General features: G+C 42.0%; 1 long non-coding RNA gene across 1 annotated transcript in view; it reads left to right on the top strand.

The window, feature by feature from the left end:
• LOC123510568 overlaps positions 1 to 13265 on the top strand; it is a 100865-nt gene extending 87600 nt beyond the window's left edge. The window contains exon 3 of the long non-coding RNA XR_006676550.1: positions 13169 to 13265. This is a non-coding gene — a long non-coding RNA (uncharacterized LOC123510568). The remainder of the gene's footprint in view (positions 1 to 13168) is intronic.
• Positions 13266 to 14935: the final 1670 nt, after the last annotated feature.

Here is a 14935-nt window from a genome sequence, read left to right as displayed (position 1 = left end):
CTTTTAAGAGTGAATAGGAGACACAGCTGGAGTGTTCTTTTCTTTATTTTTTTAAGTTTCTGGTAGGGAAAATCTATTGTCGCTGTTAACAAGAAACGTACCTCCAATGCTACACTTCCAATATGTTGTTGTTGTTGTTGTTTTCAGGATTGAATGAGAGACACGCACTGAAGTTTCTTTGCTACACTTTTACTTTATCTTATCGTTCGCAAGCATTTTTGGAAAGGAGTAAGTTACCACCTCATTCCGGCCATGAAAACTGGGAAGAACAGAGAGCACAAACCGAGGTAATGTTCTGTCTCTGAGAATTCATGTTCACTGCGAATGATGAAGGAATGGAAGAATGGATGGAGGAAACAAAAAAAATTATATCAGAATTGTTTTATTGATGTCAGGAAAAGGAGAATTTTACACATTTAGTCTTCCTGCTATCAAGTCATTTCCATCTTTCTCTTATCAGTGAAGTAACCATTTGCGGTCTCGCGTCTCGTTTTGCTGTGCTACCGTAAGTCACAGCACCACTGACTCTGAGGAACAGCGAGGGCAGGAGAGCTTTGTCCTCGAGGCGCTGCACCGTGTCATAAACTCATTATCCAAATTGCAGACTTCAGTGACAAGTGAGGCGGTAAAAACGAGCCGGATTAATACAATTGGCTGTGACAGGAAGCTCACGGAAAGAGAAAAAAGATACAGACCCGCAAAACATAAATGGATCATCATCACCCTTTACTACTTCTCCTTCTCTTCCTCTTTCTCCTCCTCCAGTAAGCTATTCTGTCTCATTCTTGTAATTAGTGTAGAATGTTAAAACCAAACAGCTTACAAAGGATCTATGTGTATATTAATGTTTCTATTCCCTTGTATTCCTTTGTAATCCTCCTCATATTCCTTCTCCTCTCCTCTTTCACAACTCTCCTACCTTCACTTCTCTTCCTCCATTGTTCCTCGTCTCTACTCCCCAACCACCACCACCACCATCACCACCTCCTCGCCCTCCCTTCACCCTCCTTATCAAACCATCTACACACTTGTCTTGCCGTCATGCCTCCCACCTTTTTTTCATTTTCCCAGTCATGCCTCTCATTACTCACCATTTTCCTCGCCCATGCCATCCATTGTTGCTCCTTACCATCGCGTCCTCACTTTTTACTCCTAAACCAGCTTAGCCTTCCTCCCTAGCGCTCTAACACGCCCCATATCTCACTCATCCCCAGCCGGCCCTGTCTTGCCTTATGGAGCCGCGGACGTAAGCCATTATAGTGTCTGGAGGTGGTCGAGAAACATACTCCCGACGTGAATTCTCCTGTAGGTGTTGTATATTTACCTTAACTAGTGTGTTTGGATTGATTTCTGAAGTACGAATGGGAAAGAGGGAGGTATTTTGAGTTGTAATAAGAGAGGAGACGGAAACATACCCAGTGGAACCTCTTTTCGTAATGTCAAACGGTATTTTAGTTGTTAGTATAGTAAATAAACATCCTAGAAAGTTTAAAAGTTATTGATGGATAAGAACAAGCGTAGGATACAAGTCGGTGGTGGATAAAAGACGTAGGATAGAAGTACGTGAAGATCAAGATCGAAAGAATAAAAGTTAGTGATGTATAGGATCACGCGTAGTTTACAAGGTAGGATACAAGTTGGTGATAGATAAACCAGACGTAGGGTAGAAACTGACGTAGAAAATATCTTTGTGAGGATAAACGTGAGGTTTCGGTGACTGATAAATGGTGATGAAGGTAGTGCGTTACTCGTCTCACACGCAAGAGGCTCCCCACTCAAGGCTCCCACGCACCAAGACACAATACTCACAGCCACAGAGTTCCCTACACTAGTAACCGCCAGAGTGCGTTCCTGCTGTAATACATATGATTTCCTGCCTGATTTTCTTCCTCTTGGCAAAACTTCAGTGAACCACTTTTTGATCTTTTGAGGCTTCGAGACGCTAATCATGAAGCGTCTGTAGTCACGGCTTTCGAAATAATACCAGAATACCTTGAAATGATGCCAGGATAACAAAACTCCTAGATCCTTTGCTGTCTCTCTCCCTTTTTTTCTCTCTTTTTTACAGAAAGAGTGTTGCAGAAAAGAGTAGTATTTGCAGGAGCTGAAAAGACTATATGGCTTGAATACTATAGCGTGCCACAAGAAAACTGTTCGGTCCTTAGCTGTATTTTCCTCCCCAGTTAGTATCTGCAGAAGCTGACAAGGAAACATGCGATGATTACTACGGAGTGCTGTACTTGAGGGGAAACTCTTGGATCTTTTTATCTTTATTTTTTTTTACAGAAAGTGTTTTTTTTTTTTTTTTTTTAGTTTCTTTTTCTATGAAGGATATACATTCTCTACAGGATATTATGTTGCAGAATTCAGTCACTAGACACTCCCTGGCGTGTTATAAGGAAAAGTTTTTGGTCCTTCACTGTTTTTTATATCAGAAAATACGTGTTTTAGTAGCAGCTTTCTTGTGTCAGAAGGATTTTTACTCCCTGGAAGATATTGTATTGCAGGATTCACAGTCACTAGACACTGCCTGGCGTCCTTCCGTGCTACGATTTCACTTTTTATTGTCGACAATTTTCAAGGAGAAGTTAGAATTACCTTAGAAGTCGACGGAAAACGCTCTTAAAATAGTGTATTTCCAAGTAACACAAGTGCATGCAACAGGTGTGAGTGTTGTGTTTATGAATGCCAAATGGGTCGTAAATCAACTAAGATATTCCAGTATTGTGGATTTTTGTAACTTTTTTTCTTCCTTCAATATTTTCACAATTGCTAAATGACGTAGTTAGTCCTTCATCTCATCGCCAGGCCTTTGTTTGTTTATGAATCAATGGTTTCATGACGGGCCAATGAATATGATTATGTTCTTTGTGGATAGGAAGTGGTCTGTGCTTGCGTGCCTCTGTGTCTACGTCTGTGTGGTGAAGTTAATTCCGTCTGAAGTTAGTATCTCAGAGCGCACGGTCAAACAATTGCACTAAATTACTTGGTATCAGAATGAGCAGGGACGATATCCTAGGCCGTCTCGCTGCAACACCTGAGATTCAGAGGTTAAGGAACTGTGTGTGTGCTTGTTGCTGTGTTCTTTCAATACGAATACGCGTAAGCATGCTTGCTTCTTTCAGTGTCCCTTATCTGTCTATATTTCTATGTATCTATATCTATATCTATACTATCTTTTTTCATTTTGTTTTTGTTATCTTATTTCCTTCGTATTTATCAGCTGTGATCTTTTTGATACATTTTTGTCATGGTGGCTTCTCTTAATTTCTCTTTTTTTTGTTTGTATCTCGTATGTTCGTTGCTCTCTCACTCCGTACATATTTATCGTATGTTTTTCTGTACGTGTTGTCTTGGTGGCTTCTTGCCTTTTCCCTTTTCGTGTGTTTATGTTGTGTTGTTCAAGAAATCTCGTTATTGCATATTTTATATCTTCAACTTACTAAGTACTATATATTGATTTCTAGTTTGGGGTTTCTTTTCAATAGTACACTTTTTTTATGTATCAACAGAGAGTTTCCTTTTTTGAAAACGTCTATTTTTTTCCGGAAAGTATAAAGAATTTTTCATTATACATTTGCTAAAAATCCTTTTTGTGGCGCACCGATCTTTTCTTTCCTATCAATTGAGTCTTTCCTCTTTCAAAATGTAAACATAACTTCTCCAGGAAAGTCTGAAGGATTATTTTTCTTCAGAGAACCGTAAAATTGTCCTTGCCCATGAGCAGCTTTTACTTTGCTCAATGTTTTAAGTGTCCGTTTTGCAGGAACCCCTGTTTGAATCGGTGCACTGCCCTGTCTTAAGAGACTTTCATTGAGACCATGCATGTTATTATCGACAAAAATGAGCATGTGTTCCGCCAGCTGAGTTTGAAGCACTACCATTTGGCTGCATTGAAATTAGATCGGGTTTCCTGCGAACTCTCTTGCTCGCTGGTTACTCCATGAACTGCTAGTCTCCCGTCAGCCTGCAGGGAGGAAACATGGGGCCATTACAGATTTCTTCCACAGAGAAGCACGTAAGCCATAAACCATAACTACTCTCCACTTTTTTTTTAATGTAAGAGGGCCACTGGCAAAGGGCAACAAAAAGAACGAGAAAAATATCCCAGTGTGGTGCCATTTTCAAAAGAAAGATCAGAGGGATTATCAAAAACTGGAGGAAAAGTGTTTTGAAACTTCACTCCCTCTTGTAACAATTTAAATCGTAGGAAGGAGAAAATAAAAAAAAAAAGCAGGCAGGGAATTCCACAGTTTACCAAGTTAGGTGTTTCAAGTGTTTCTCTAGTACTTGTATCCTTTTGATTTAGTATTGAGTAGACAGAGTGAGACGAGAAGGACGGACGGTAAAGGATGGAATCACTGGTTTGGCTAGGTTAGGTCTCAAACACACACACACACACACACACACACACACACACACACACACACACACACACACACACACACACACACACACACACACACACACACACACACACACACACACACACACACACACACACACACACACACACACACACACACACACACACAGGCCAGCACAGAAGTGTCCCCTGAAGGTGTTTGTCGTGGGAGCCTCAGTGAATGTTTTGCTGTGTGGCGAGGACGCAGGTTTTTGTAGCTAACGGATGTGGCACTGGTCCGGGGGTGATGTGCTCCTCTGCCAGGTACTGCTAGATATCACCAGGTTAGTCTCTGTTTGTTGCTCTGTTTAATTTTATCTTCGTTTTCTTAACTCTTGGAAATATTGAAGTAAAATCATTCTCATCAGTTTTCATTATTTTCAGCTTTTTTTTTTTTTTTCTTTCACTAAGTAAGTTTCGATTTCAAAAAGCATCACATTTTTTTTCCGTTACGGTCATACTTTACGCCTTCACAGTACCGCGCGCATAACGGTGTATGAAAATGGTGTGTTTGTGTATGAAGTCGTTGAGCGCGTGCTGGGCGTAGACTCACAGACGCACACATTTGAACAAAAAACGGGGGTCGAGCGATGCACCTGATGGGACGACTTGAAGCCACTGTGTAAACTGTATATCAGCTGTACGCCACTCAGGCTGATTACTGGCTATTATACACACACACACACACGGACATCTCTTGGAACCTTTAACGCAGTGCCGGGCCCTTAGGTGTTAGTGCTAGTGGTGGTGGTAGTGGTGATGGTGGTGATGTTGGTGGTGGCGGTGGTCCTCTCCCTCGCTAACGTCAGCTAATAACGCGCCTCCGCCCCACTTATCATACATTACCTCCCCTGATGGCTCCTGTGCTGCAATTTCTCGCCATTTCTCGCCGCTATCGCCGGAAATACGGGGTTGCCTGTCGTAATGAGTCGGGTTTCACAAAAAGGCAGGAAATTTACGGCGTAATCTGTCAGGATCAGCCCGACGCTCCGGAAAGTGCAGAGCGATGCAAGTCCACACAGCTTCGTCGCGGAGGAAGGAAGGTCCAGGGAGAGAAGATGATGACATTAAGAAGAGTGAAAGTATGCAGTGATAAAATGTCCCGCCAATGAAAACAGTTATTAGTGGCAATTTGCAGATCATGGCTTCACTTTTCTTTTTTTTTTTTTTTTTTTTTTTTTTTTTTTTTTTTTTGTGTGTGTGCTCCCAAAAAACACTCCAAACTGCTGCTACTGACGAGGCGACTATAGATATCATTACCCCAATTACAGGACACCCTAGCCGCCTCTTTCAGGAAGCACTGGGCTGGCTCCCTCCTTCCCCAGCCCCCACCCGTCCTAATGGGCTCTGATGGCGCTCCTCCGTCCAGAGTAATTGGCCTCAGATAACTTATTATAAAACCACGGAAGTCTGCGGTGGAGCTTTACGCCGGCGAGTACCGGGAGAGACGAAGGAAAGAGCGGAGAGATAACTAAGAGAGAGAGAGAGAGAGAGAGAGAGAGAGAGAGAGAGAGAGAGAGAGAGAGGCTACAGGAGAAGATATGGAGATAGAGACACAACAATCGAAGCAAAACAATGTGACGTAAGGGATAATAACAGAAGAGAAAGAAGACTGGAGAGGGAGATACTGGGAGAGGAAAAATAAGAAAGAATACTGAGAAATCATACTATAGAAGAAGACTCACAGACAGACACGGTAACCCAGACACAATCCTATGACAAGCAACACCAAGAGATAGAACAGAATCAAATGAAGGCGGCGAAAGCGTATGTAGGAAGGAGTCTTGCTGATAAATCCTAGTGCTGAGAAAGAGTTTGACGGACACACTAACAAGAGAATCCTAATACGAAGAAAAAGAACAGAAAAATGAAAGAATTGAGGCAAAAAAGAAACGAAGGAGGTAAAGAATAAAGGAAGGAGTTAAATGGACACACTAACCTAGAAAGGAGACACTTGTTAGGAAGAATGAGACCAGGAAAGGAAGGAACAGAGAGAGAGAGAGAGAGAGAGAGAGAGAGAGAGAGCTTACCATTGAGTGTCTGAACATAATAGTGGGAATTTAAAGACTTCTGCGCCGTTTTTCTTTGTCTTTTTTCACCGTCCAAGTTGGGAGGATGTTGTTGTGTTTTTACGTTCCCCCGAGGCTACTTTCCCGTCAGGCGCTCTTATGTAGATGGGCGTTCATGTTGTGGGTGTTATTCTCATATTTTTCCTTGTCCCGTCCTTGTGTTTGTGGAAGGAAATAGGTTCATGAATAATCAGTTTGCTCAGAGAGAGAGAGAGAGAGAGGGAGAGGGGAGAGGAAAGGAAATATGTTCATGGACTCAAACGTAAAAAAAAGTGTTAAAAAATTCGGCAGGTGTTATAACAAGGCAGGTGATAATGAGATGTGGAGGTGGTGAGGGGTGGGTGAGGCTCGGCATGACCCCCCGCAGCGCCCCCTGGTGTGAGAGAAACACTATTAAGGACTACCAACCTCTCCCTCCCTCTCTCTCTCTCTGCCTCTCCTTCATTCACTTTACCTTCACTTCTCTGCTTCACTTTCTGCTTGGCTTACATTCCTATTTCTCACATTCCTTCCTTCTTTTCTGCCCTCCCTCCTTCTCTCCTTTACTCTCTCCTCCATTTTTTATTTCATTTTTATCTTACTTTCCTGTTTTTCTCATTTTTTTTCGTTTTCTCTCATTCTCTTCTTATTTTTTCCACTTTTTTCTTATTTTCCTGTTTCGTCTCTCATTACTGTTTCCTATCTTCCATTTTTTTTCACTCTCTAATTCATTCTTCCCTTTTATTACTGTCTCTTCATTCCTTTCTTATCTCTCTCTCTCTCTCTCTCTCTCTCTCTCTCTCTCTCTCTCTCTCTCTCTCTCTCTCTCTCTCTCTCTCTCTCTCTCTCTCTCTCTCTCTCTCTCATTCAAACTTTAACTCTTATCCTTATTCCTTTCTTCTTTCTTTCTCTCCCTTCTCTCTATCTGTTTTTCTCCTTCATCCCTTTCAGTTTGGTTCATGTTTTTTTTTTATCTTTTTGTCCTCCTTCCATCAATCTATGTTATTTCCTCCTTATCATGACTCCACTCCTTTCTTTTTTTTTATATCTTTCTTTCTTTCTTTCCTTCATTAATCATTTCTACCACAAACCTTTTTTTTTTTTATTCCTTTCCCTCAAAAATCTCTTCCCTTCATTCTTTTTTCTCTTCAGCATTGTATTATTCTTTTTGACAAGCATTTATTTTAGCTACATCTACTATTTTTACCCTTCTCACTCCTTCATTTTCTGTTATTTGTCTTCCACTATCTCTTTTACTTCCACACGTTACGAAATATCTTCCATCCGTTTCTTCTTGTCTTTCTCTACGGTCATATTTAGTTTTCTTACGTTCCTCCTGTTTAATTTCTTCATATTCTTGCTATTTTTCCTCTTCATTCTACTTATTTCTTGTTATTTTCCTTCATTCATTACATTTACCTTGTCCACTATCTCATATCATTAGACATGCATTTATCAACATCTTTACGGTTTTCTTTGTTATTTTCTGACGTAAGAGAGACTGACCAACGGAAACAAAAAGAGGTGATAAGAAAAACACTGAAGGTACCAGAGAAAAAAATACTAGGAAAAGTGTATTGTCCTCCTTTGTCTCCATTTAATCACCAAACAGATTTATTTATCTTCAATATTTTACATCCCTTTCCTCGCCTCGTTCTTGTTGGAATCCCCAGCGTGTGTGACCATTGGAGAGAGACGAGGCGCTGAAGACAAGCTACTGTGTTCCGTGATGTGTTTCTGAGAAGTTTTGTCTCTCAGGAGCTCCATTCATCGGGCCAGTTCTTGTCGAGTCTTCATGTTGCTTCTATTCACCGCAATGTTTTGAAAGAGAGAAAAACACAATCGCACAATTCAGGCCACGGCGGGGCATCGATGAGTCTGCGGGAGGTGAAATGGTTCTCTCTGATTCCTCAATAGTTCCTCCCCACGCTTACAATACCGCTATGCCCTTCCATCCTCCTCCTCTTCCTCCTCCTCCTCCTCTTCTCCCTATGTGTCAGACCTTGAACCATTCACCAGTGCTTATGTGAATCTCGTTAACTGTCTCGCATCTATTATCGTTTCTTCCGATGGGTTGTTATCCTTGTTATTGTAGTCTTGTTGGAGGCTCCCCGCTGGGGGCTCGATGGTGGACAGCCTCGGGGGACAGAGAGACAGAGAGACAGTGCCACAGGGAGCAAAGTGAAGTCCTGCCTCGTCTTTCGTTTTTCAGCTGTCTTGTTAGTAAATAGCACTTTTGTCAAGCTGAGATAGAACGCTGCACTATTAACCTGCAGAGAGCCTGGGCTACTTCACCGTCAGGAGGTCCACGGCGGAGCAGGCAGGCGGCGCAGTCCCCGTCCAGCGGCGCTAAGAATTCAATTGAGGATGTAATCTCCATAACTTGTCTGTTAATAGCAAGCAGTAGTGGTTAACGAGTCATCATCCCTGGGCGCTCCTGTGTTACCCACCCCGCCGCTCCCTCCATCCGACTAACTGATTCCTGCCGCGGTGTTGGTGAAGCGTATGTCTAGCGACGCCGCACAAGTGGTTCCGGCCTCACCAGCTGGCGGGTGGGAAGATTACAGGGTCGCGTCACGTCTGCATAAAGAGATCCGGCGTTTTGAATCCCCGCTAGCCCCCTCTGGTCCCCGCTAACCCCTCTGGTACCCGCTAGCCCCTCCTGGTCCCCGCCGCTACGCCCTCCGCTGCCCTCGCGCCCCCAGACCACCTGCTCGGGAATGTGTTGCGCCGATCTGTTGATTAAATGTTAATATCTAGTAATGACTGTAATGAGTGCGATGTATATAGGCTGGAGTGGTGGCGGCGGCGGCGGTGGAGATTGTAGTGGTGGTGGTGGTGGTAGGGAGTTAACAATCTTTATGATGGCTGCTTCCTTTGGCGTATGAGAGAGAGAGAGAGAGAAGAAATATATCTATGAATGAATCAAAATACACCCCATTATTTCTTCCCTCTACTATTCCTCTCTCATTCCTCACTCATTCCTCACTCATTCCTTCCTCATTCCTCCCATTCCTTTCACACTCACTGCTTTCTCTCCTCCACTCAGTTCAACTCTTTCCTTACCCCCTCTTCTTCACTTCCTCATTAGTACCTCACGATCTCATTCCCTCACTTCCTCTCTTTTATGATTCCGTCACTTAATCACCCTCTCGCTCCTCTCCCTCACCTCACTCTTTTCCCTCCTGCCGTGACAGGAAGGAAAAAGTGGCCGGTCTGAGGGTGAAGTGACCAACGCGAAGTGAGATGCCAGGAAGCAGAGAAAGGCAGTGATAAATGGACTACACGAAAGCAACGGGCATAAATTGTGTGGGGCTTGTTAAATAGTGATTAGTGTGATTACAGAAAGCTTGCGAAGTGGTGGGGGTGGTGATGGTGATGGTGGTGGGATGTGTAACTGTGGATTAATTTGTGGTATTGTGATGGTAGTGGTGGTGATGGTGATAGAATGTGCAACTGTGGGATTAATTTGTGGTATTGTGGTGGTAGTGGTGGTGGTGATGGTGATGGTGATAGAATGTGCAACTGTGGATTAATTTTTGTTGTTGTGGTGATTGTGGTGGTGGTGATGGTGATGGTGGTGGAATGTGCAACTGTGGGATTAATTTGTATTATTGTGGTGGTTGTGGTGGTGGTAGTGATGGTGATGGTGGTGGGATATGTAACTGTGAATTAATTTGTAATTGTGGTGGTTGTTGTGGTGGTGGTATGGGGTGTAGTGTGGTGTATGGTGGTGTGTGGTGTGATGGTGTATGGTTTACTGCAGTGGTGTGTAGTGCTGTGATACTGGGTTCACTGCTGTAAAGTATGGGGCGTTTTTTTTTATGGAAGAGGTGAAGCTGGACAAGAGCAACAAAAAATATAACAAAAAAGGCCCACTTGATTGCCAGTTCCCTAAAAGGTTAGTAAAGTTAGCCATAAGTTCTGGGATAAATGTCTTGAAATGTCTTGATGTGTGTGTGTGTGTGTGTGTGTGTGTGTGTGTGTGTGTGTGTGTGTGTGTGTAGTAACGAGTACACACGGTGATGACTACTGTGACTTATATGCATGTTGAGTACTACTACATTGAATACCAAAAAGCGAATAAAAGTAACGAGAAAATTGGCCATCTAATATTCACCTTGATATGAGAGTCATCGATTTTTTACATGGATAATAAGAAACTCACTCTAAACACTATGCACATGACAACATAATGCAGCTCTGTCCACCACCAACACAGCGTTACACCACTCGCCTCAACATCATGAAACTTACCTTGTACTTACCTATGCTGATCAAATATCCTGACATCCAAACCATGCCAAAAAGAATAACAGGTAATGGAGTCAAAATTTAATACCAATACACCATTTTCCGAACGAGTTATCCAGGTGAGAATAATTTAGTCTTGCATATTATTTCCTTCAGGTGATGTGGGGATCCAGGGAGGTCCTTCGTGGAGGTTCTGAAGTGTAGTAAAGACCTTGAGGATATGAATATTGAAGTCCTTTACTATCCTTTGCTTTGTATTATTCTTCATTTCTCCTTTTTTTCTGTTTTTTTTTCATCTTCATGTTTTTCTTCTTTCTAATTATTATCTATCTTCCTTATTCTACCTTCCTGAAATTATTTGCTTTATCTTATCTATCTCTTTCTCACTCTCCTTCTCTCACTTCTTCCACATATCTCTGCCTTCTCTCCTTTCTTAATCTTAATATTTTTACCTTGAGATTTGTGTACGATTAGACCATTTTATTGACATTAGGAAGGGTCTATGGAGGTCAGAAGATAAATGGCCACAGTCTTCAATACTGTAATCCCCCACATAAGTTTCTGAAGCTGAATAAAACCACCAGATAGTAAGCAAAATGAATATAGAAACCCGTCATGGTACTCGAGGTATTAACACTTCTTGTCCTTCCTCTTCCTCAACCTTCATCACAATCCACCCACCCTCAACTCATTTCCAGCAGCCGTCACCTCCTCAGTCTATCTCTCCCAGTCTTCCCGCTGGATCGCGTAATGATGAATGCTGCGTGGCTGGTTAATAACACCCCTCCCGCAGTGGCTTCCGAATAATTAGTCTGGTAATTAGTGGCGGTATTCAATTAGGCGTCGTGATGATAGGGATTAGGAAAGATGAGGGGTGAACTTCTTTACTGCATTGTAACGGCGCTGCCCTCCAGTGTACTTTAGGCAGGTGAGAGGAACTACCTGTAGGAGGGAAAGAGAGAGAGAGAGAGAGAGAGAGAGAGAGAGAGAGAGGAGGGGGGGAGGAAAAAACATGCATAAACATTGAGAAAATTGACTTTTTTTTTTTGCCTACTTGATTTTTTTTTTTTTTTTACTTTTTTTTCCATCTATTCTTCGTAAAGTAGTTGTTTTCTGCTAGGAAGAAATGGAGAGGAAAGGAAAGGGATACAGAATGATAGATAGATAGGTAGATAGAGAGACAGGTCGATAGATAGATACCCTATACTGACCAAACCTTCCCATACGAAAGAAATTACACTACCATCCATAAAACACACACACACAAAAAAAAAAAAACATTTACCTTTTTTCTCTCACCCGATGTTTGCAGAGTATTTAGCAGCTTTCTGGCCTTCATACCTGCCCGCTGGACTCACCTTCATCCCTCCCACACCCCCGGTAATTACTCAGCCCTCGCCACCTGTCCTATCTCAAGAGTTCCCTTTGTTACGCTTCCTATCTCTGTTCTAATCGCATCCGGCGCCGCCAGTAGGGTTTTGCAAGTAAGTCATTAAACAATTCGCATCATCGTAAGACTCCGCCATTAGCAGAGTCGATGCAATTACGATAAAGAAGAGAAACATATCGCGGCTCTCTCGTAAGGATGTAGGAGTAATGGCCGCGGTGCTCCTACTCCGTGTTATGTTCTGTCCTTCATTTGTTTACTGAGGGAGTGGATTGTTCAAGGGAGTGTGATTGTAACTAGATGCTGCTTCTTCTATTTCTTCTTCTTCTTCTTCTTCTTCTTCTTCTTCTTCTTCTTCTTCTTCTTCTTCTTCTTCTTCTTCTTCTTCTTCTTCTTCTTCTTCTTCTTCTTCTTCTTCTTCTTCTTCTTCTTCTTCTTCTTCTTCTTCTTCTTCTTCTTCTTCTTCTTCTTCTTCTTCTTCTTCTTCTTCTTCTTCTTCTTCTTCTTCTTCTTCTTCTTCTTCTTCTTCTTCTTCTTCTTCTTCTTCTTCTTCTTCTTCTTCTTCTTCTTCTTCTTCTTCTTCTTCTTCTTCTTCTTCTTCTTCTTCTTCTTCTTCTTCTTCTTCTTCTTCTTCTTCTTCTTCTTCTTCTTCTTCTTCTTCTTCTTCTTCTTCTTCTTCTTCTTCTTCTTCTTCTTCTTCTTCCTTTTCATCTCTTTTTATCTTCCACGTTTTTTCTTAGCTATTTATTTTTTTCTTCTTCCTTTACTACTACTACTACTACTACTACTACTACTACTACTACTACTACTACTACTACTACTACTACTACTACAACTACTACTACTACTACAACATACACTTTCTTTTTTTCGTAACAGCATTTTTTGTCCTCACTTTTCTCTCTATCTTCATTTTATCATCGTTTTTTTTTTTTTTTTTTTTTTTTTGTCATCATCCTGTCCCTCCTCCTCCTCTTCCTCCTCCTTTTTTTTTCTTTACTCCTTATAAAATGTCACATAATTACCATCCATTATCATTATACAGGCTAATGTGAGTGTATGTTGTATTCTCAGAGTCCACACCACAGCCGCCACTCCTTCAGACACTACTACAGACACTCCTGCAGCTCCCACGGTGTCTGAGAAGGACCGCCCTGTGACCTTGATGGATGAAGGTAAAGAAAATGCATTATTGTTGCAGTATTTTGTAACTAAATTGTGTCGGTGAAGTATGATGATAAAATAATTAGTAGGTAGGTTGTTTATTTATCTATGTGTTGTGTGTGTGTGTGTGTGTGTGTGTGTGTGTGTGTGTGTGTGTGTGTGTGTGTGTGTGTGTGTGTGTATTTTTTTTAACTAAACCGCGTGTCTGATGAATTTTAAGTCAATATATTCATTTAATCGTCATTAGTTTGTCTTCTTTATGTTGTTAAGGATTATAGAATGTATTGGCAATGTTGCATTATATCAAGACTAAACCGCGTGGCTGCAAGATATAATGAGTGAACTGATTAATGGGTAAATTATTCATATATTCATCATTAGTATATTTTTTCTCTGTCTTTCGAGTATTTCAAAGAATATATTACATGAAATTTTTATTATTATTGGTGGTAGTTGCGTTATTTATTCTTCTTATCAGTATTACATTCAACCATTATAATCTTGAATTTCACACAGGAGATTAGGGATTTAAATCATAACAGATAGCATTATTATTATTTTCCCCATCGGTATAAGAACGAGTATTAGTACGAGTATTAGTATTCCCATCAGCGTATTACTATCACCACGTCGCTTCCTTCCTTAGTAATTCCAACGAGAGTCATGTCATGCTGCGTTTGTTTCCTCCCCTCGGAACACTTAATAATAGCCACAAACTCCTTTTCATTTACCTCCTGACACGTTACTCCTTCATTACATTCGCCACGCACTATCATGGCTAAGACAAGCTCGGGTAGTAAAGGTTTAGTCACTCATGGGATTCTAGTGTGTGTAAGTGTGCGTCTCTGTGTGTGTGTGTGTGTGTGTGTGTGTAGCCGCTGTTGTATACTAGCTGTTCTTATCCTCTGGTAGTGAGCGAGTCCCGGTGAGCTAATCGTTAATAACAAGCAGTGTGTGTGTCATTTAGTTATTACGTGCTTCCTGTTAGGCCACAGCTGTCTCGCGTGGGCCTCAGTCTAGTACACATCTCTCTCTCTCTCTCTCTCTCTCTCTCTCTCTCTCTCTCTCTCTCTCTCTCTCTCTCTCTCTCTCTCTCTCGTTTTCTCTTTCCTTCTTTCCTCCTCCTCCTCCTCCTCCTCCTCCTCCTCCTCCTCCTCCTCCTCCTCCTCCTCCTCCTCTTCCTCCTCCTCCTCCTCCTCCTCCTCCTCCTCCTCCTCCTCCTCCTCCTCTTTCTCCTTGACAAAAATCTATTGGAATTCTATTGAAGTACAAAAACAACAATTTGAATTTATTCACATCACATAAATCAATGCCACACACACACACACACACACACACACACACACACACACACACACACACACACACACACACACACACACACACACACACACACACACACACACACACACACACACACACACACACACACACACACACACACACACACACACACACAACCACACACACACACACACACACACACACACACACACACACACACACACACACACACACACACACACACACACACCGCTGACACGCCGCAGACACAACCAGACCCCGAAGTTTCTAAACAGAGATAAATTTGCGTGTCAACAAAAGGTGTAATTTACCAGATTAATACCTTCCAGCTTAGAAATGGCGGCCTTGCTCTGTTATTTCCTTCATTTCGGC

Source organism: Portunus trituberculatus, chromosome 29, assembly GCF_017591435.1.
Source record: "Portunus trituberculatus isolate SZX2019 chromosome 29, ASM1759143v1, whole genome shotgun sequence".
NCBI classification, from domain to species: domain Eukaryota; kingdom Metazoa; phylum Arthropoda; class Malacostraca; order Decapoda; family Portunidae; genus Portunus; species Portunus trituberculatus.
The sequence above is the reverse complement of the archived record's forward strand: the minus strand, read 5'-3'. Positions and strand labels throughout refer to the sequence as shown.